Here is a 7,607-nt window from a genome sequence, read left to right as displayed (position 1 = left end):
AGGCGTATACATCATTTGTGTGTACTTCATCAAGGTATAGAAATGAAAGGGGCAAAGTTATGCTACACCTCCATGATTTCATTTCCTTGGGTTGGTGGATATACAATCATGTTTGGTATATTGGGAATGCTGCTTGGGAATTGTCAGTGACAAAAGAATGGGACAAAATCCATCGTTTCCCATCGGTTTCATCCCCAAATCAAATCAGATCTTATCATATAATCAAATGAAATCACGCCACTGCTGGCTAAAATATTTTACCTAGCAAGATCCACTCGGTGTATCCCTGAAGCAGCCTCAAGAAACTCTCAATGAATTCTTGGATCTGGTCCCCAAGGGCCATGGCTGGAAAAAAAAAATCACACTCTGCTGCCATTGCAGTCTGAGCCTATCGTATTAATGCCTCACCAGGCAAACTCCGATTACGGTGCAGGTGTCAGTGTAAACTAGTCCTCTCAGCAAAGGTAGAAGCTGCCCTTAGGCAGACATCTTTGAGGGATTCACAAACAGCACCCCCCCCCAAAAAAAAAACAAACAAACAAAAAACAAAAACAAAACAAAACCCAACAACAACAACAGTCTGCTGTCCCTTTTAAACCTTATTTAAAGAAGAAGATCCTCCCCACAATAGATAAACTTCAAAAGAAATAGAAAAATGTTCCCTACAGAATGACACAATAATGACAAAAAACAGATAAGGAATAAGAAAGATATGAAATTTTGAATTTCAATTTTTTTTTGAAGACATTTTTGACCAGTCCTTGTGAATATTCAAATGAGCAAGTTGATGATGTCATACCCTCACAATTTTGTTGCACTATATCATATGAATTTTGGAAAAATAATCATTTTTAGCTACATTGTAATACAAGTACATGTACACTGTAAAAGCATGTTCTCATACCAAGATATATTAGAGTTAACATTTGTTCTTTTATATTTTGGGGTTGTTTTAAGACATGTTTTATATTCACACAGCTGAAATATGAGACTTTTTGGTCATTTCTGTATCTATATGAAATAAATAAGAAAATTGTGAGAGCATGATACCGTCAACATGCTGATTTGATTCATAAGAACTGGTCAAGAAATGTGTTTCAAATATATCTGAAATTTCAAGATGTCATATCTTTCTTATTTTTTATGCATTTTTTGTCATCATTGTTCCATTTCGCAGGGAATATTTTTCTGTTTCTTTTGAAGTTTACTTATTTTTTTGGGTGGATTTCCTCTTTCTGTAACTGTGCTTTGCTCACTTACTGGCATGCATGCTGGAGATCTCACTTTGTTGACTGGCATAAATGAGTGGAAACTAATTGTCAATGAAAAGAGCTTTACCTAGATGTAAATCCCTCTCTGTTCAATCCTTAAAGGGAAGATAAACCCCAAGAGCAATGTGGATTGAGTGAAAGCAGCAACATTAGTAGAACATATCAGTGAAAGTTTGAAGAAAATCGGACAATCGATGCAAAAGTTATGAATTTTTAAAGTTTTGGTGTTGGAACCGCTGGATGAGGAGACTACTAGAGGTTATGACGTATGAGTGGACAACAATACTAAGAAAATATAAAGAAAATTCTACAAAAATCAATTTTTCATGAAAATTACAAATTCCATCAACTTGATATTGACATATGTTAAGGGTAGCAATTATTCCCCCTGCTTTCTGAAAGAGGTTGGTCCATTGCTCTTTCATGATTCTAGAAAAGTGAATTTTTGTTGAATTTCCTTTATATTTTCTTTGTATTGTTGTCCACTCATACGTCATATCCTCTAGTAGTCTCCTCATCCAGCGGTTCCAACACCAAAACTTTAGAAATTCATAACTTTTGCATCGATTGTCCGATTTTCCTCAAACTTTCACTGATGTGTTCTACTAATGTTGCTGCTTTCACTCAATCCACATTGCTCTTGGGGTTTATCTTCCCTTTAATATGTCACCATCGTCTTCCTGTTGGACTGAGGCACATTGCTGCAATGTGACTCAGTGGGTATCATATCTACAGTTTGGAACCAGGTCAGGTTTAGACAGATTAGTATTGAATGCTGATGATACAAATTGCAGTCAAAATCATCTTTTAATATTCAACACTAAATCCATTCTCATGGCTGATGAATTCTTATAGAAAGTTTGACATATCAAGTGCTTAAAGTGGAATCCATGTCAAAGATATCTTTCGTATGCTGAGGTTATCAGAAATTCAAGCAAAGCTACATGTGCTATTTGATAGCCTGAATTGTACGAGTTGCCGGAGCTAAACTTGGAAATAAGCTCTTCTTACTGTATACATGGAGTACACAGTCATGTACACTGTCTGCAGATGAAATTCAGTACACACTGCATGGCAGGCTTGTGATACTTGTGATACTTCATTTAGAAAACTACGAAAACAGCAGGAATAACTGAATTATGAAGAATTTTAGAAGGGCATTACAAAAAGTGAGGTCTACCTGAACATATACCCCTTTCATAAACTCAATAATGCGGATAATATCCGCAACATTTGGTCGTAAAATCGGAGCGAGGAAAGAATAATGCGCTTTATTTCGACCCTTCTATTATCCGCATAATAGCAGCATCGGGATCAGATTTGGAGTTTATGAATGCAAACCCAAATAATGCGGATAATTGCAGGGGTGCGGTCAAACGTCACCTGTCTTTCCCACAGGAGGGACGTGTGCAGTCACCATGACGATTATCCGCCTTTTTCAGGATGGGCGCTCGTAAAAATAATGCAGATTATTTTCAGAGTTTGTGAACGCATTTTTTATTGAATTGTCCGCGTTATTCTTATGCGGATAATAGGAGGATGAGTTTATGAAAGGGGTATTAAAAGCTCTGGAAACCATTTCTTTTTATTTCACGATGCATAAAAGAGGTCAACAAACCTCTATTAAAAGGGATACCGTTAAAAGCCTTTTCATTGAACAGGGGTCAAGAAACCTCTAAAGAGATATGTCGTTTCACTGACCAATGCCTTACCACATGAAATCTGGTTTTAATATCAGCAGCACAAACATCACAAAATCTAGGACAGTCCCAAATGGAACAAATCTAGAAAATGTCACTGATCAGACGTCACTGCCTCTTCCAGATAAAGACTTTTCCAGCTCCAAACAATGACAGCTAAATTGTCAAAAACATGCATCATTAACAAGACAGCATTCATTAACATGAATGTGGAATTAGCAAAAAAACAAAACAAACAATAGCAAGTGTTTGGTCTCTCATAACAAAGAAAGGGAAGCACTGAGACTCATTAGGATCGAATCAGTACTTTGCCTGAAATTGGATTGTTTTTGCCTGTAGGGTGACCCTCTAATCTCCCACGCTCAAAAAGTATAGTGATGCCATAATTGACATCCACGTCTTCCACAAACCATCACAGTAGACGTCTGCTCGGAGAAGAGGCCAGCGGGCTACCGCGTAAAGAGCAAAGGGCCAAGGGACCATCTCTGATCCCACCGATCACCCAATAACAGCCACGGGGACGAGATATCGTTGTAATGGGACACTTTCGCCCACAGCTGGAGCTAGAGGAAGGCCTCGGCTGAGACGTACGTGACCGACACCCCACGGTCTGAATGCCAACCACTATCATCCATGATTTAAAGAGTTTGGAAGCAAACAATGAGGCCCTCGAGGACGATTCACACCACAGGGAAGAGAATCTCTCCGCAGTCCAGAGAAAATGGCTTAAAAATCTAAAAAAAAAAAAAAAAAACTGATCTTGATCTACTTTTCCAACATTCTCACCACATCAAGATACTTTGAAACCCATTAAAACATATTCTCCTTTGGAGGCACACTGCAGACCAATAAAGAAAGCGACAAATAGATATTGTGTAGATGGAGGGATATAGACAGTTCTAGATCCTACAAAATTTGTAGATACTACTGTTAGAGATAAATAGATAGGAAGGTTGATATTTTATTTGTAGATAATCTATATTAACTAGATATATCGCTACGGCGACTGATATGCCTCCGCCATAATGCATGGTTCTCCTAATAGGTCTATAGTACAATGTCTTGACAATGTGTGATGACAGTTTCACACAATTGGCAAAATGTTAAAATGACAGGTTTTCCACAAATGTGCTGAATGTTCACTTTCCTAGAACTAGGTTCAATTGGATGAATGATTAAAATGTCAGAGTGCAGGTATTTGGGGAACTGATGATTTTTACTTGACTTTTGACCCTTTTATAAGTTTATGCATTGAGTAATTTTCAAGGTATTGAGAAAAAGTATAATTTCAGTATCAAATGGGAAAATAGCATTATCTAAACCTGGCCTTTGACCTTTGACCTCACAGTTCCAAAGAGAATCACTGTTGGGTTGAACATGCATTTTTATATGTAAGTTTCATGATAATACGTCGAGTTACTTTTGAGATATATGGAGGAAAAAGTGCAATTCAGCACTTTCACTTGACCTTTGACCTTTTGGCAAGAAACTTCCCACAGAATATATATTGGGTAATACATGCATACATCAAGTTAAAAAAAAACATCAAAAACCTTCAGGCATTGCATAAATATAAGGAAAGTAGTGATATTTTGAGGAGTTGACCTTGACCTTTGACCCCCAACTTCCCTAGATAATCACTGCCCATTGGAACAAGCATATAAGTTCCATGAAGATACCTTGAACCATTTGCGAGGTATGGAGAAAAACATGAATTTTCAACCTTTTTTTTCATAAAATAACCTGTGACCTTTGACCTTTGACCCCGTGACCCTAAAATCCAAACAAAGTATTATCCCCCCCAGGATATACCCTCATACCAAGTTTGATGTAAAACCACCACACGGTTCTTGAGATATCGACAAAAACAAAATGGGACGGACGACCCCAAAACAAATGCCTCCGGCCACTTCGTTGGTGGAGGTATAAAAATGGTAGATAGACAGATAAATAAATAGACAAACAGACAGGTACAGATAGCAAGATATAGCTGGACCTAGAAGTAGAGGGTCAATGTAAAATTGATTCTGCCTACCAAATTTTCAATGCCAAATGTACACCAACAATTATAAACCATTTCTTCTTACGCATCTGGAGAACATCAAGCATTCTAAATGTTGATGCTACATTGTACCCTAGCCTATCAACTTGAGCCAGCCAACTTTCGGTAGAGTTAAAAAAAAAAAAAAGCATGATCTGAATTGTGATTCGACTCAGACTTTTTCAACGTGTGTGAATGAACCCAACGATTACGGCAGTTGTCTGGATCTATGCATGTTCTTCAAACCTCACCACAAGGCAGAAGAAAATGAGTCGGGGTATCATACTATGATTGAGAATAAAAAACAAATAGAATCGGAATTTGTCAACACTGACAAATTTTGGTGATCCGATATATTCGGAAATAGATGTTTTGAGTCTTGATATCAATACAGGTGACGTGACCTGTTTCATCTGTTATTAGGGGTGATTGGTAATGTGATTTTGAGATTCTCATCCAGAAAAGGAACCTGCCAAACCTGTCATGCCTAGATACAGATTTAAAATGGAAAGGGCATATTATGCTACCAAAGAGACAAAATGAAAATTTGGTATCTTTGAACCTCATTTTTACATACAAGATAGCATCTGAGGAGAAAGCCATTACCTTATGAAAATGAATGATCCTCTTGACAAGGTGTATATCTGTGCAAAATATGGGGGCAAATGAGTCGGGGTACCGTACTATGATTGAGAATAAGAAACAATGATAGTGGCCATAATAATATCAAATGTGGCTCCCCCTTTGTACTTGTAAGGTACACTGTAGTCTTATTTCCACACAATAAACATACAATCCAGAGATAAATGAATAACTATTTTACAATACTTCCTTCTCCCTTCAATCACATACAATGAATTATGCACAAATGCAATTTCCATAAAAAATCCTATTAAGGGGGGGGGGGGGGCGGGGAGACATAGCTGTAAATTCTATGGATTACCCTAAAGTGAAACCTTGACAATGGATAGCGGGCAGTAAACTCCTGCTAGAAGAGTCCCTTCAAACTGATCGTAACTCAACCCTTGCATCTCATATGTCCACTTCGGCAAATTCACGATTCCTGGAAACGATGGGGAACCAACATGGATAGTCTTCATTCCAGCCTTTCAAAGTGAGGCCTACATTTGGCAAATGGCAGACTTCAAATGGTATAGCAACGGGCAGAGCCTTCCTGTACGCTCCAAGGATGTCGGTAGCCGATTCTCAAGCTGGGTAGTATTGGTCGCATCTATCATTTTAAACATGAGAAACTGCCTTGACTCCAAAGCTACTCTGAACCTGTAGTGAATTCCATTTACAAATGACAACAGGAGGGGGGAAACTTGCCTGGAGTGGTCTTGTAACCTGGAAAGAGAGAGCAAAATTCCAGAATTCTTTACAGCAAGGCATCAATCTCACTCTCCATCCTGGTAGCAAAAGGGCATCGCCATGGCAACATGCTGGATATCTTCCACATACACCTACTGAGATTAAAAGTGTGGAAAATGACACCCAGAAATAGCTCAGTGCACACGGGAGACTTCAGAAGACCACACGTCTCACGGAGGGAGAAGTGGAGAAAGAGAGAGAGAAAAAAAACCCTTTCTCACTTTTTCACTAGTTTCATCAAGGTGTCCATTTCCCACAAACCATACCACCAGGATTGTCTCTTCACAGGACCGAAGACAATCTGTGACGACTGATAGAAATGGTGGGAAATGATGACAAAGATGAGATGTGAAGATGAAAATAAGCAAGCCCTCCTTGTCAGCGATGATATCCACACATCAACAAGCACAATCTCAGTACTCAGCACAGAAACACAAAATGATTAAATGTAATCCAAATGAGTTACAAGGGCAAATCCACAAGAGAAATCAAATATGCTCAAGGTGAAGATGAACATGTAGGAGAAAGGAAAAGTAGCAGATTTTTAAACAAGAAGAGTAGAGGGGAGACAGCGCAGATGACAAGACGCTTTGTATACCAACGGACACCTCCAGTCACAGTGAGCTGCGACGATTACTTGGCCCTATTCACCGCCACAACATTTATAACAAAGATGCTTCCAGATGCTTGGGAGTGAAGAAAGAGGTCGGAATGAATAGAGTCACGGCCGATACATCACGTCTAGGCTATGATATACACGAGATATCAGCTGTCCTTTTAACCCCTGACAGGGAGGCTACTGAGGATGGCATCATTTTATTGGCATGCATTGCCTAGTCTCCATCTGTAGACAGTCATTCCGGTGCTGATGAAAGGACGTTCACCATCTTCCGTCTTCCAGAGAGGGATGTTTACACCATGTAACCCTTCCAAATTGCCCTCCTCCCCCTTCCCCACCCATATCCGGTGTACAACCCCTCCCACTCCCCCCATATCTCTTCCCAGGTCAACACCCCTTCAAGATGTCACCACACTTGGTCATTGCAGGGGCAGATCCAGAGATTCCGTAAAAAGGGGAGGCGCCTTTATAAAATTAAAGGGGGCGCATAAGCCTCCCCCAAGTTTTTAAATTTGTATTTCTTTTGTTTTAACAAAAATTAAAGAGGGGGCGTGCTCCCAGTGCGCCCCCCTCTGGATCCACCACTGCATTATCTGTTGTTACCA

Source organism: Diadema setosum, chromosome 10 (assembly GCF_964275005.1).
Source record: "Diadema setosum chromosome 10, eeDiaSeto1, whole genome shotgun sequence".
Classification (NCBI taxonomy): domain Eukaryota; kingdom Metazoa; phylum Echinodermata; class Echinoidea; order Diadematoida; family Diadematidae; genus Diadema; species Diadema setosum.
This window is presented reverse-complemented; position numbering follows the sequence as displayed.